Source organism: Sceloporus occidentalis, unplaced genomic scaffold (genome assembly GCF_023333645.1).
Source record: "Sceloporus occidentalis isolate IW3139 unplaced genomic scaffold, rSceOcc1.0.p SCAF_4, whole genome shotgun sequence".
In the NCBI taxonomy this organism is placed as follows: domain Eukaryota; kingdom Metazoa; phylum Chordata; class Lepidosauria; order Squamata; family Phrynosomatidae; genus Sceloporus; species Sceloporus occidentalis.
This window is the reverse complement of record NW_028316984.1, coordinates 130,137,211-130,153,750: the sequence shown is the minus strand read 5'-3', so window position 1 is coordinate 130,153,750 and position 16,540 is coordinate 130,137,211. Positions and strand designations below refer to the sequence as shown.

Below are 16,540 nucleotides of genomic sequence, written 5' to 3'. Positions count from 1 at the left end.
AATCTGGGAACATGGTAAAGAAAGGCTAGAGAAAGAGATTTGTGGATTGCAGCAGCATGTGTCCAATAAAAAATGTAATTTTAAAAAAGCGCTTCAACTTGGAAAAGAGCAGGATTCTATTCTAGCCAGGATTCTACTATAGCCATACATGTCTGCCTACAAAAGGCAAGGCAAATAGCAGCAAAATTTGCTACTAAGCATGTGTGAATAGCAAAACAGAGAGAAAAGAGGAGAGCAGACAAGTCTGCTTCACTGCATATTAAAAAAGGATAGATATGTAAGGATAGCTGCCATTTTTCTTATGATTTTCACTTTGCTGGCTAACATCCTTCAAATCATTTCTAGAAGGTTCAATTATAGCTAAGAAATCTGAACCCACTAATTTCCCTTCCACACTTTTAGTATGGGTATAATACTAGAACGGTGCAGCCATAACAGACAATAAGCAGAGGTGCATAAGCATCTGCCAATAGGAAAAAAAATGACTGAAGTACATGACATAAAGATCTATGAACTGAAAAATTTAATACATGAATTGAAATCCAAATTGGAATCTCTTCCCCCTACCTTGAGCTATACTGCAAAGAATAACATAGAACACAAGCAGAAGGGAAAATGTAGTCTCTGATACATTTACAAAAACTGATATTCTGTCACACAGGCACTGATGAATATTTTCACAAGATAAAAATGGCAACCTACAGTCTAAAAATAGACCAGTGTGCTGCAAACCTGTCTGGTTTGGCTACACTACTAGAATACCAAAGCAATTCTGTGCCACTGCACTGCCACCATGGTTTCACAGTGAAAGAGAAAAAAGGTTATTGTATACATTCTGTTTGCAACAGGAGGACTATATAGTGATTTAGGTTACTGACACATTAAATGTGCATGTTGTGAACATTTTTTAGAAAACAGAAAATTAGATTGGTAAAAAAAAGTCAATATGGCATAAGGAAAATTCCTCTTCCTATCTCAGGAATCAAATCATTGTTTTACTTATTAAGCATAAGAACCTTTGATCACCATTCCACCATTAAAAAAAAGTTGTTTAGATGCAGATGAACGCATTCCAATGAAAATTATTTTCATCTGTCATGTTTACTCATGCTTCAAATAGGCCATTGTATATATCACAGGCAATTGCTCTAAGGTCTCTCTCGAAAGCATTTTACATTGGGAGATACATAAGCATCTCTCCCTCCATGGCTGGATGTTCTTCATAAAGTTTAGAGATGGAATCTCTTTTCCTGTGGTTTGAATCAATTGCTCTGGTTCCTATTTGCTGGACCTGCAGAAAACAAACTTCCTCCATTTTCAGTAAGACAAATATTTAAACAGGGCTATCATATATCACTTCTTAATGTTCTCTTCTCCAGGCTAAACATACCCAGCTCCCTAAGTCCCACCTCCCTCATGGGGCATGGATTCCAGACCTTTCATCATTTTGGTCGCCCTCCTCTGGACATACTCCAGTTTCTCAACACCCTTTTGAATTGTGGTGCCCAAATCTGGACACAATATTACAGGTGAGACTTGTCTACCAGGCAAATAAGTAATTTGCTGGAACTTAAGTTTTTGGCTACTTCAAGCAAACATCAGGATAGCTGCAATCACCCATCACTACTACATTTCGCCTTTCTGAGCGTGTTGTCATCTGTTCTAGAAAGGCATCATCCAAATCCTGAGTCTGACTTGGCTGTCTGTAGTAGATTCCCACAATTTCCATGCAGATGCTCTCCACCTGGATTCCTCGATTTAAGTCCTGGATCTCTTCACATGTGTAAACTTCCTTGGCATATAATACTCCACCTCCTCCCTTCCTGTGTGGCCTATTTCTCTTTAAAAGATTATACTCTCTATTACTACATTCCAATCATGAGAGTCATCCCACCAGGTTTCAGTGATGCCTATTATATCACATTTGGTTTGCTGTGCTGGGAGTTCAAGTTCAAGTTGTTTATTTTCCATGCTCTGTGCATTAGTGTAGAGACATCTAAGACCATGAGCCATCCCCCTAGCCGCCTAGGTAAAGTTTTTCTTTATGTCACTGTTGGATCCTTGCATTATTTGCCTTGTTCCCTCTATAACAGCTTGGCTGTTATCTTCAGTCCTTGAAGAGCTGCCCTCCAGTATACTGTCTCCCTTCCCCACATAACTCAGTTTAAAGTCCTCCTGATCAAATTTTTGAGACTGCTGTCAAGAACATTTCTGTCAACTGGTGTGAGGCGCAACCCATCCCTTGTCAGAAGTCCCCTCTTATGAAACCGCAGGCCATTGCCCAAAAATCCAAATTGTTCTTGGTGATACCATCTGCGGAGCCAGTTGTTCAACTCTGCTATTTTTCTCTCCCTTCCTGGACCATGACCTTTAATTAGGAGAAGAGATAACAGCCTGTGCATTCAGCTCTTTTACCTTCCCACCAAAATAAACCCTTATATTCTGAAGGCTGTGCCTTGCAGTGTCATTGGTACCCACATGGACCAAAAGGAAGGGGCAACTGTCAGTAGGCTGGACAAATCTTGTCAATCTCTGTAAAATCATGGATTTTTGCCCCAGGGAGACAACACACTTCACGAGACATCTTGTCAAGCCCACAAACCACTGTTTCTGTACCCCTCAGCATGACGCCCCCCCACCATCAACACCCGCCTTTCCTAAGGCTTGGCAGCAGCCATTCCCATTGATGAGTCTACCAAGGTCTCCTGCATATTCCTTGTGGACTAGCCCTGCTGTTCTTCCTCATCATCACTGATAAGGGAGAGAGCTTCATATCAATTTTGTAGCTGCAAGCTTACAAATCACTTCCTGGTTGTCCTACTCCTATGTATCATATTCCTGCAAATGTCTGTCTGTGTACGGGAACTGCCCTCCTCCCCAAAAACTTCCCCTATGCATCCACCATCCAGGACAGTTTGTTCAGTTCTGTCCAAGAAAACCTCTTGTTCTTTAATGTGCTGAAGTATAGATACCCAGGCCTGCAGCAGCTGCACCTTCTCTACCAACTAGACTATCAACTTGCACTACTTGCAGATGTAGCTAACCACAAATGTTGTATGTGACTGCAGCAGCTCCCTCATTAATCATGTTCAGTAGTTTTAAGTAAGCACTGAAAAGAACTCTAGGTCTCCTTCTTTAAAATACCCCACTAGAAGTAAAAGTAACTGATGATCCCCTTCAAACACAGCACATCTTCTGCTTTCTAATCTGAGACTGAAACCTGAATGATAGAGGCAGCAAGTATATACAGAGCCAGTTGCTGGTAGCTCCTCCCCCAATCAGGTCAGTGGCTCAGCAGATGCCCCAGGGTTTTTGTTTGTTTGGGGGTTTTTTTAAACTGCTTTTACCAACCCTGCTGGTCAGCAAGTTTCTACTGAGGAGCCAAAGTAAATGTGCCAAACATCTCATCAGGGTAATGGAGAAGGTACTGGGCAGCAGTAAAAGTAGGGAAAAAAGAATACTGCAAGAGGATCTCTCAAGGGACAATGCCAGTGGAACTTCAGCTAATTCCTGCTAGTAATGTGCAGAGGTTGCCATGGGTAAACCACTTCTGACTGGTCTCATGGAAAATCTTTGATGAAAAAGGTTGTCACTGTAAAATATAATACTGGAAAGATTAATATTTGATAAGATATTGTATTCCACCATATTGCTGGAACTAAAATTATTCCAGTCTACAATCTCTAGTGATGCAGACAAGACATAGGCATTTCTATCTCAGCAAGATTTCAGACAGAGATCAGCTACTTCATTTTTGCCAATTGCAACTACCTCCATCCCAGACTATCACACACATCTGAAGAGATACCCATTGTCAGAGAGGAACAATTTTCATGATCACTTTTTTTTTTTAGAATGCTTGAATTACTTATAAACACTAAGGCCAAATAGTTTTTTTTTTTCATTTTGCTATATTAAAATTAAGGAGTGGTCTGTGATGGTATGCAACTGCACCATGAGTCTAGCTCAAAATGAGCACAGGGTACCAGGATTTGCTGCAAGCTGAGGAGGGAACTGGGTTCAAAACAGATGTGAAGTCTTGGAAAAAATCAGGAAAGAGTCTCTCAACCCATTTTTGGGGGGTGAAGTGGGAATTGAAATTTCAAAAAAAAAATGTTTAAAAATTGATTTGGAAATATGAAAAAAATCTTGTAAATAAGGTGTTCATTTATTTACTTCCTCAAAATTATTATATCTACAGTATATATTTGTACAATAGGAAGACTTTTATGCACATAATCTGATCACTGCAATTCTTGGTCTTGGTATCCTTTTCTTTTTTTATGGAAATGAATACATTATGTGTGCCTGAAACTAGGCAAGATTAGAGAAGACAACTTCTGCTTTTTATTTTATTATTTATTGTTAGCCTGCTCCTTATAAAGTGCCAAAACCAAGGATCCTCACACTCCAGGACCTTATAGCTTAATATATTACAAATTTTTTTCATAGGGAATTTAGTTTTAAACTATTGCCTGACTGAACTGTACTTTAATATACCAAACATAATTTTATGCCAAAAATGTACATATTAAGCACATAATACATCTAACATTCCTAAAGTAACAAAGTGATGTTCAATCTGTACAGGATGCTTATGTAACAATTGTTTCAATTTATCCAATTTTTTTCTTATTTTTCTGTGGGATGGAAAGAAAAGTTCCTCTTCCATTGCTTCAAAAGTTCCAAAAGTTTTATGTCTCTAGTAAAAATAGAAGAAAGACACAAGTTCACACATCTCCAAACAATGTAACTGTGCCTAGGAGTTTCAGCCAATTTACTTCCTGGGGAATGTTTAACCACAGGTTTTGAAAAATAGTGGAATCTCCCATTCACAGGGGTTTGGTTCCACCCCAAATGGTTGGCAAAAAAGTGTGGACGCTGAAGCCCCGTATTATTCAGCCCGATCAAAAGAAAATGATTTTCATTTTCTGTAAGAGCAACTTCTCCAAAGCACTGTCCAAAACAGAACTGTCCAAATCTTGTTTCATGATGTGAGAAATAAAACTGAACAAGATGACTCCAAGATAGCAGCTTTCTCATACATGGGAACACTTACTTTTTTGCACTTACATTTGCAATGTCTGCCATTTTGGTATTGAGCTGTGGTACTCCTTACAACAAAATAGCCCTCTTCCCCTCAATCCAAACGGGGAATACAGAGTTGATTTTTTAAATAGCCACAAAAAGTCTGAGCACTTTATTGGACTACAGATTGAGTCTCTCTTATCATCCAGAAATCTGAAACATTTCTCATGGGTGTCTGAGATAATGACACCATTTCTTTCTGATGGTTCAGGGTAAACAAACTTTGTTTTAAGCATTAAAGTATTGTATAAGATTACCTTAAGGCTATCTGTATAAGGTGTAAATGAACTTTGTGTTTAGACTTGGTCCTATCTTCAAGACATCTCATTATGTAAGGTTAGACAATTAAGATGTTCCAAAATCCCAAACACTTCTGATCCCAAGCATTTCAGATAATGTAGACTAAACTTGTACTAGGAGTGTAGAAAGGCCAGACTCCAATTGGGATTATGACCATCTCAATGGTCCACTGCTTCATTTTCAGCTCAGAAATGGACAGACAGGAATTATCTCAAGTTGTAGTGACTTCAGGTTTAAGAAAATCTGGTAGAAGATGACAAGCAGAAATGGGCAATACTATTCACAAACTGTTTGTCAAATGAACACAAGAGATTTTATACCACACATATTCCAAAAGAACATGCAACTCCTGTACAGATTCAGATCCACTTTAGTCTGAAATGGAGCTCCCATCCACAGTCATTTAAATTCTCAACAAATGACAACATTCGGGTCTATCAGACTATGCTGCCACAGGTCAGAGAAGTAGGTGTATTGTGGTGGTGGTGGGGTTCTACCAGAGAGAGTTGTGAGATTAATCAGGGAAGGATAGAGTAATTACAAATTCTGTCTGCCTTACCACAAAAAATGAAGTGAAAAAGTCATGGATATTAAAAGTGCACCTTTAAACATGAATCTTCATGAGTGCAACTCTGGAGAATTTGACTGGCATTTGTATTTTAACATGGAAAACCATATGAAATCCACAGAGAGACAGCCACACAATACAGGCTGTTCCCTCCTATCACAAGAGGCTGCCTTCCCCTCAAAAGGCTATCTAAGGCGGGGTACATACCGCCACTTTGCGGCGCTCTGCCGCCGCCGCCAGTAGGTCCGCGGGGGAGCCGGAGCCTTCACACGGCCCGACTCCCGCGCGGACCGAAAAAGAAGCTCCAAAATGGAGCTTCTTTTTTCGTCGCGTTTGCGACGTAGCGAGGCGCCAGGGGCGCGCTCGCTACGTCACAAGCGGCGCGACGCGTACGGACGCTCAGCGTCCGATACGCAAAGATGGCGGCGCCCATGTGGAAGGGGCGCCGCCATCTTGTACGTATTCTATACGTACTAGGGTTAGGGGGGTGCGGAAGCACCGCCCCTTCCTAACCCTAGTACGTATAGAAGACGTACTATATGGCGGTATGTATCCCGCCTAAGTAAGTCTGAAATAAAATGAAATGTAGCACATAACAAATGTAGCAAGTGGGGTTAATTTAAATGGTAAGCTGTTGAAACCAAGTACAGCAGGTTACATTTTAAAAACACTGTTTGTGCATTTCAGTTGAAGCTGGAACTACAACAATGCTACCCTCCACCGTTGTGCTGAATGTTTGATCAAAATTATGTAACTGCAGAAAATGCTACTGTTTTTTAAACTACTACAGCGATGTATACTTAACAGTGCAGTCATTTCACAAATTAGCCAACAGAGGATGCTATTCAACAATATATAGAAAGCTTCATTCTGCAGCCAAGATACATTCTCAAAGGGAAATTTTCAAACTTAAATGTTTTGCCAACAAACATGACAATGTAGCAATTTCCTCATTATACTGATCACTTTTTGTGTTTCCATAAATAATACATTTAAGGGATTTAGAGGAACTGCTAGGTAACAAGCAAGTGCCCATTACTCAATCTACACGTGCTCTATTATATACAGTCTCTATAAATAGTATGGTACACATGTATTAAATTAGTATTTGACCATTTTTAGAAAATTGCTGACACAATACTGCTTCTGGTTATGTTTTCTCAAATTGTGAAAGTGGATAACAAATACATTTGTAATGGAACTCTCCAGCACTTATTTTGCAAAGCATTTCAGATCCTTTTTCTAGTTTAAATTATGGACATCTTTGTTGAAACGCTTGTGATGTTGCTACGCAGCGCGTGAGGCAATACATCAACGTGTGGCACCACATTTTCCACCTTCGTGACTGTAATCAGCAGATTGTGATCTGAAGAAACACTTCTCCCTTTCTCAACAAGCAAAGAGACCCTGTAAACGTCTCTCAGATGAGGCTTTTATTCTTAGAAGTTCCACTGTGTACAACAATATATACATTGACACCATCCACACTAGTAACAACCCACTCTGGGGTGAAATGCTCCTCACTACTCTAGCAAAGGCTCCGTGGGGCCCACTAGGCCTTGCCTCTCCCTCTGTGCCACCAAGGATCCAGCCACCCTCCTGAGGGACTCTTCAGACTGGTGGCATCCTACAGGACTTTTCAGCAATTGTTGGCTATCTTTTTGATGTCAATTCCTATTTAAATGCCTACCGAAATCATTATGGCTCACAGTAACCCTTTAATGCCTGGTTACTATTAAAACCCACATTGTGTATTTTCCTTGTGACTCTATATCCCAACAATCCTAGCCATCACTCTACAAGAGTCTTATTTGCATTATTCCCATATTAATGAAACATATTCTTTTTGTCCATGTTTTGCTTTCTGTGTCAGTAAAATCTGAGTTGGAAGATTCACCATCAAAACCAGTTTTTTGATGTCAACAAGAACTACTTGACAAGCCACCTAAGGATCTTAGTAAAGTCAGCTCTCTGTATACATGGATTCAACCATCCATGGCTTGAAAATGTTTTTTAAAAATATAAATTTTAAAAAGCAAACCTTGATTTTGCCCTTTTATATACAATGTCATTGTATTTAATGGGACTTGAGCATCCACAGATTTTGATATGTACTAATGGTCCTCAAACAAAACCCCAGCAGATACCAAGGCTCCACTGTAGCTGCCTTACAATTGCTGGCTCCAAGTAGAATGCCAAATACACATAATCATTGCAAACCAAAGTGGCAGCCTATTGGTTCTGCATTCCCACAATGCCCTTCATTTGTGTTAATCACTTCAAGATTAGATAAAATTGCTACCACCACAGCAGCAGCTTACTTTGTGAGAATAAATAAATAAATAAATAACTTTCATCTTGCCTTCTTACTCAGCTAAAGGTGCAAAGAAAGGAAGTATTCAGACATGGTTTTTTCACAGAATGACAATGATAGATTGTTCATGTTCAGTATGCAGTTAAGTAAAAAAAAATGACATCACTATGATCTCATAATTTCCTACTGAAAGAAACCTGATCCATCTTCCTAAACACTAACTAAAGAGGAGATTTTTATAGGGTTCTCTAGGCTGAGCCCGTCTGCTCAAAATGTTTCTCTTCTGGAAGCCTGCAGCATGGCTAATGAGTACAAATACCTATACCTTTATAAATTGCACACACCCTCTCCTGGAACAGAAACAAAAAAAAATTAAGAACAAGCTTGAATGCAAGTTAAAGGATAAACTGCAAGTAAGGACTCTTACTCTCAGAGGCAGCAGCCAGAAGTACAGGTATGAGCATACTACCCAAGGAAAAGTACCAGAATCTTTCACATGACAAGACAGTAAGAACTAACTAGATTGAGGAGGGGGAAATCAAGTCAAGAGATGATGAAAGCATGGATCAGGTTAGCCTTATCTATCCCACAGATCAACTGATTTAGTTTAAGTGGGTTTCTGGAAGAATTTAGTTTGTGCTTCTCATATCTCTGATTTCTAGCACCAGACATGCATGCACACACAATGGCAGATGTATTTAGGGAATGGATATCACTTACATACTAAGATAGCCATACAAATCAGATACTGTGTGGGCATGAAGAAAAATGCCCAAATCTTAGCATTGTGGTAGAACAAGCCAGAACTAGTACAGGTCCAATCCCCCAATTCACAATAGTTTAGTGGCATTTAGCCATTCTTAAATAAAACAAGAAGCCCTAACTTTTTTTACCATGAGATGTTCAAGAGGAGCAAATTGTAACCTCTTACTATAAGTTTGCATTTGTTGCTTGTGATACATCAGGCCCTTCCCTTACACAGGGGATCCGTTCCAGATCACCCCGTGTAAGGGGAAATCTGTGCATGCTCGTGCCCCACTGCAAACAATGAGGAACATGCTTGCAGTTCAGGGCAGCGCACGCGCCATGGGCACACACACCATTTCTTTAATTGTTGCATGGTTTCCACGTATGCTGGAAGCTGCTTATAGTGCACTTGTGTATGGTGCAGGAGCACTGTACAAATTAAGAATAGGAGAAAGATGGCTAGAAGGGTTCCCCGGGACATTCCACTTGATCCAGAACAAACAGTAGAATCTCATAGGAATGACGCAGATGGGCCAAATGGCCGCTCTGGCCGCCATTGCTCCAAGACTGCCGCGATTGGATGCCAGGATCCCAAAGCTGGCCGCTGCTGCTGTCCCAAACAGGCCACCAGCAGGGGCTGCTTTTTGCTGCTTCTTTTCAGGCTGGCTTCGGGCCATGTTAGCCGGTCCCAGAGCAGCTTTCAGCCACTTTGGGGATGTGTGCCATTTGAACATCACGGCCCCAAAGCACTCAGAGCGCATTTTATTTGGCCCATCTGCTTCAGGCCCTTCAGTCTTCACCTGCTTGTACAACTACTAAGTCCAATTGGACCCTGAACTCAAACACACAGTTTGATAACTATGGTGCAGATAAAAATAGCAAAGACTGTGCTATTGATCCCACAGGGTCACCATAAGTTGAAGCTAACCTAATGGCAATCAGCAACAGCAGCAAGGACTAACGTTGCATTTAGCCTTCAAAAAAGATGTAGACTCTATCTCTCCCAAGAACACAAGAACTGATTTCTACTGCTTCTACTTATCAAGAAGGACAGGGAAATGAAACACTACTGCTTAGATGACAGTTAACAGCTCTTACTGTTATTTAGCCATTTGAAGCTCTTTCCCTTAGTGGCAGCAACTTCAGATGCTGTTGGACTCCAGCTCCAAAAGTCCTTTACCACTGGTTATGGTTGCTGCAGTTGACAGGAGCTGCAGACCAAGAATATTTCGAGGTAACAATTAACGCAATGCCATCTTTGGCATACTGCTTGTAGGTATTTTACTAGTACAATTATTCTTCTAATACTCAGGCCCCATGGGGCATCTCTCTTATGAATGAAAGGAGCTCTTTTGTGAATGGCAGGGCTCCACCCATTTACAGAAGCAGGTGTGATATAACAGAAACTCCTGCAAACAAAAAGGAGGGATAGTTTTGCCAACTGCTCTTTTAGCAATCAAGCATACTTTCCACATTTTTCTGGAAGGCTACCCAAATTTCTAGAGCCTATTTCTTAACAGTGCAAGAGACCATAAAGACATTAGTTGCCGCTCTCCAGCCTTCCGTAATAGAATATGCCATAATATAGCTCTGCTCGTGGATGAATTCAACTGTATTTTTTTTTTAAACCTGAGTTAGGAAAATTAACTCACAACAGCTTGTCTAAGAAACAGTTTTTAATGACCAGCAAATAATACTGTTCACTTTTCTGCAAAATGAAAGACTTGCGGTGGGGGGGGGGGGGGGAAGGACCCAGAAATGGTGCGGAAATTTAGTAAGAAGCTGATGGAGTGTACAGTTCCACTAGTATGCTTCTGCAGATGTCCAGGAAGGAAAAGACAGCCACTCAGGTGACAGTGAAAGCAAACTCGCATGGAACATGCATACAGCCAGACAAAGGCCAGAGCGACACACTAGTTCTTCCAAGTAGCTGTTTGCAGAGCCTGACAAAACTGCCGTGTAAGGGAAGTACCTCGTTAATCAACAGTGGGGAAAGTAGCTATTTTAGAGTAATCCTAAATTATGCTAGCATGAAGGCCTAAAAAGATTTTAGCCTAAGTTATTTTATTTTAAATTACTTACTGTATATACTAGACTATAAATTGACCTCATTTATAAATTGAGGGCAACTTTTGGGGTCAAAATTATGGATTTTGATATGACCCGTGGATAAGTCAAGAGTAAAACTTAGGGGCACGCAACAAAGGATCTAAATGATGAAGCAAAGGAAAATAATGTCAAAGAACATATAAAATTCCAGTAGCCATACCTATTTGTGCTCACTCTTAAGGCTGGATGGATGAAAGAGTAATGAGGATTAGTTCTTCCAGGACAGATTATACTCTTGCCTTTCACCAGGGGATGGTTCCTTCCTTTAAATAAGAGTTAAGATATAATACTTTCTTTGACCCATGGATAAGTCAACTCAAGTTTCTGGGGTCTATTTTTTGACCTAAATTTTTAGACTTATAACATGAGTATATACAGTATATAGCAACAAGCAGGGTGCTTTATGTAGGATTAATTTAAATAGTCAAATAATAAAAAAATAGAAGAAGTTGTATAATCAGTATTCATGATGGTATCTTTGACTTACACCCTTTTAAAAACTATTTAAGAAAATTTTGAAATCTGATTTAATTTTTTTAAAAAAAATTAATGTTTACTTTCATTTAGTGGTTGTAAAACAAAACTATGCTTAAACAAAAACAAAGTGAACTTTGCTCCAGGAGACTGCTAACTATCTAGCTCGTTCGAGGATAAGATGCTGTGAGAAGAAAAGGATTTTAACTTACACCTTCTGTATACTGTAAGCTCAAAACACGGATGTAAAGAATCAAAATTTCCATACTACAAATTTCCTTCAAGCCATTCAGCAAGTATTGACTGGACTTTTAGAATACAATTGCCAATATATGGGAAGAGTTACATTTCTTAGAGAAAGTGTATTCAGTTTTGTTCTACCGCAGTAGTTCTTCCCTTGGATCTCCAGATGGTTTGGACTCAAAGAAGCCAAAGCAAAGCATGGGATTCTGGGAGATGAAGTCCAAATCATTTGGAAGACCAAAGGGTGAAACCCATTGCTCTATATTGTTTTCAACTTCTATATCTATGTTTCAGTTCTCAGAGATTTTTTCCGTTTTATTATGCACTATTTTTCAAAGGGCATATCCCACACAGATTAGGCAAGAAGATCAATAAATGTGCGTTCCTACTCTTGCAAATCCCCACATAATTTGAATGTGGTGGAAAGAGTAGATGAATCATGAAAAGGTAAAGGGTGGTTTTAGCAGTGTGATGAAAAATAATGCTTAGACAAATGTGAAATTAATACATTGCAAAAGCTTTACAGCTTTTAAAGTTTATTTATTTTATTGCTCAACACAACTGGCAATATACACTACTGTTCCCAGTAATGTTTCTAAAAATTAAAGAGGAATTACGAGACTTAGAAGATGTGAGGGTTGAGCCAGAAGTGATACAACTAGTCTCTAGAGTTTATTAGAGCGGTGGCTCACAGGTTAAGATGCTGACTGACGACTGCAAGGTCGGCAGCTCAAGACCCAAGCGTTGAACGATGGGGCAAGCTCCCATCACTGATCCCAGCTTCTGCCAAACTAGCAGTTTGAAAGCATGTAAAAAGTGCAAGAAGATAAATAGGTACCGCTTCGGTGGGAAGATAGCAGTGTTTTGAGTCGTCACATGACCACAGTTGTCTTTACAACACTGGCTCTTCAGCTTAGTAACGGAGCTGAATCTTGTCAAGGGAAAACTTTTACCTTGAGCTATGCTATGGGTTTGTTAACCTTTGCAGTTTTCTAGGTCTTCTGTAAAAGCATCTTTGTATTTTAATACATACGGTGTCCTCTCACCCCAATATGTAATCATGAAAATTTTGATAACAATATACAGTGGGCCCTCTCGTTATGCGGGGGATCCATTTTGGATCCCCCCCCGTAAGGGAAAATCTGCCTATGCTCGAGCCTCATAGGAAATAATGGGGCGCATGCATGTCGCGAATACCATTGTTTTTCTCCCTAAGCAGCTTCTGCATAAGCTGGAAGCTGCGTAAAATGTGTCCATACATGGCGCAGGGGCACTGTATTCTTACTTAGATCCTTAACTATACAAATTAAAAAAAAGGATTTCATTAATATAAACCTGCAAGCTCTATACACTTGTACCACAATTGTGCAAGGATGAATTATCACAGTAAAGCTCAAACTTTGCAAATGTTTCACAATAAAGAGCACTCCTCCTTTCTTGAGCACAGATAAGTGTGGGAGTGCCATTGCAAAAGCTGAACTAGTGCAATTTTCAAAGAGCAACAATGGAACAGAATGCCTCTGAGGGTGGGGGACTTGCCCTCATTGGAAGCCTTTAAACATAGGATGGATGGTCATTGCTTGGAAATGCTTTGATTGTGTATACTAGTCTATGCTAGACTTCTAGCTCTGTGACTCTATGATGCTTTTATAATGTACAAAAAAGATCTATGGAGTCTCAGAACCATGTCTTTTTCTGAAGGCTACATTTAATGCTAATCCCCACTATTACTGTTGTTAATTGCTCTTAAATCAGTTTCAATTTATGGTGACCTTATGAATGAGAGCTCTCCAAGGCATCTGTAGTTCAATGTCTCCATCATCCCTCTAACGTTATGTACATCTGTCGTCATTATTTTTGCTTTCTTGGCTTTCCTCAGTAGTTGTTCCAAGTCTTTTCTATTTTCTGCCAGTATCTATGTCATTTGCCCATCTTCACTTGTTCACACCTAATTCCTCTGAATCTAGTCTTGCCTTATTATATGCTCTGCATAGCCAGCATGACATAGTGGTTTGGATGTTAGACAACAACTCTAGATACCAGGATTCGATTCCCAGCTCAGCCTTGAAACCCACTGTGTGACTTTGGGCACATCACAAGCTCTCAGTCTCTGGAGTAGGCAATGGCAAAATTCCTCTGAACAAATCTTGCCAAGAAAACCTTATGATAGGTTCTCCATAAGTTGGAAATGACTTGAAGGCACACAACAACAAAATTAAACCTATCGTGTGATAAATTGAGACTTATCCAACTCAACTCCTTTGCAACTGGAAAACATTTTGTTTCTCTTTATTCTGTCTCGGCAACTCTGGTTCTGAGTACAGTATATGTTATGCATCAGGATAATCAAATGCTGTGATCCACCCTTCATGTCTCTGCCTTTTCTGAATTCAATTTCGACACCTGTCATTTCTCACTCCATATAAGACAAAGTGTTTGTGGTAAAATCTTTACCTTTACTTCCCTTGCATGGGAGACTAAAGCAATGATCCAATGGCTAGTATAATCTCTGGTGTTACTTGGGGACTGAAATATATATTGAGTGGGCCATTCTTTTCTTTTCCATATTTGTGACCTCTTTCACTGGTTCCAAGAAATTTCAGTGGCTTCTGCCTCTGCATACTGAAATAGCACTATTGGTATGCCACTTGTTCCTGGTGATCTATTTCTCCCAATTACGTTAAGAGCAATTTCTACTTCACTTCCCAAAATTGTGGGTTTGCTGTCAAAAGGTTCTTCCCTGAAGTAATCTATCATCATTTCAAGTCTTTTACATAGTTCTTCAGTATTATTCTTCCTTCATAGTTTTCATTTTTGTCTTGATCAAAGCATAATCACCTGCTGGTCACGTAGTATCCCTACTCTTGGTTTAAATTTCCCTTTAATTCCTTGGGACTAGTGAGAGAGTGCACCTGTTTTTGTTTTCTTCTAACTCTTTGCACTGACTATTATAAAAGTTCTGTTTGTCCCTATGCACAAGTTGCTGAACAGTTGCATTGAGGATTCTGATCCTAAATCTGTCACCTTTTATTTTGTTTCTCATCTGCTCTTAACTGACAGTTCCCATTAGAACTGCACAAATGAAATCCATGATATGCATACTAGGAGTGAATAAAAAGTCCCATTCATTTCAATTTGAGATTTGTTGGGACTCACATATAATCCTGACCTTTCAACTATATTTCTTGTCTTCCTATTATCAGGTTCAATTCACACTATTTAGCAATACTGGAGATATGAATCAAGCTATACTTGTCATGGCAAGCATACTAGAGATACAGATCAATTTGTATTTCTCATGCCAAGAAATTCCCATGCCAAGGAGAATGTAGCACTCTATAGGTTGGCTGAATAATATTGTGACATTCAGCAAAACTGTATTTTCCAAAACAGGATAAACAAGTTTGCTTGGTACAAAGTACTATTACTGTCTCCTGTCTTTCTGAACACAGATTTGGATAGTGAAACTTCCAGCACTAGGGAAACTTCAGGTCTTTAATCCAGCAACAGAAGTTGCTGTACTCCGCACCACAGCAGTTGTTGCTATTAGAACTGCTTTGCCAGCACTATGGAAAACCAACTCCACAATGCAGAAGGGTCTCAGCATATTAGAAAGCTATGAGAAAAGACAAAGCAAGAGCAAAATATAACCAAAGACACACAGATAAAGCCATAAGAGACAAATGTGGGCAGTAAACAAACCAGGCCTTATTATCTTAGAAGGTGGTATTACAACTGCCAAAGCAAAAGCATCTCTTTCCTTCTGCCAAAAGTCAAACTAAAACTCAGATAATAAAGCTAAACCGTTTGGCGCCAAATAATGAAATATGTTGAAACAGGGAGATTTACCAGTTCTATCTGGTATCCAGAGTAAATCAGAATCTACACACTAGTATGCCCTTGCCTCAACACAAGCCGGTTCAATAAAAGCCACTTACTCTGTCATCTCTTGAAGAAAAGAAAATACCACAGTGGACCAGCAATACTGAAGTCCATTGTTTAGATTAACATAATAACACTGTTCAAGTTTCAAAAGCCTCCACAAATCGCTTGCAATCAAAATCAGGGGAGGCTGTCTCTCAAATAACTAAGAAACAATTGCGTAGCAAAAACAGAGCTGTCTTGGTTGCAGCAGCATCACATTCAGGAATGCCTTCTGGACGGATACCAGCATGGCAAGTGTTTTGCCCTTTTGTTTTAAAATCTTTTCTTTTGCTTGCCAAGGTAACTTAACCGGCTGGCTCCATCTGATCCTTTGTTGTTGAGCCTTATTGTTTCAAAAATTATGTACACAACCCCCTACAACTCCACACAAATTCATCTCTACATCCCATTACACATAATTGGGCAGAATCTGACACCTGAAAGCCTAGCAATTCCCATTTGGCCACTAAATAACTGCAGGCCTCATGGCTTCAACATTCGTCCTAATTTTGGACTTTTGGACCTCTGTTTTAAATCCCTCTGTTCAGAAATATAACCAGCAAATCTAATTCGGAAGAGGTAGAATACAAATGTTTCTGCTGCTCTGTGCCTTGAAGTCATTTTGAACCTATGGCAATCCTAAAGTTTCACTGGCAAGGTTTGCTCAGAGGTGTTTGCCTTTCCCTTCCTCTGAGGCTGCGCAGCTTTCCCAAGATCACCCAGAGGGTCTCCGTGGCTGAGAGGGACTCTTTCCCCTTCTGACAGTCAAATCT

The 16,540-nt window shown here is 39.8% G+C and overlaps 1 protein-coding gene across 2 annotated transcripts in view; it reads right to left on the bottom strand.

Annotated features, from left to right (window-relative positions):
* Positions 1-16,540, bottom strand: part of LOC149314608 (very-long-chain 3-oxoacyl-CoA reductase-like) — a 65,745-nt gene that overhangs the window by 48,307 nt on the left and 898 nt on the right. The window lies entirely within an intron of this gene.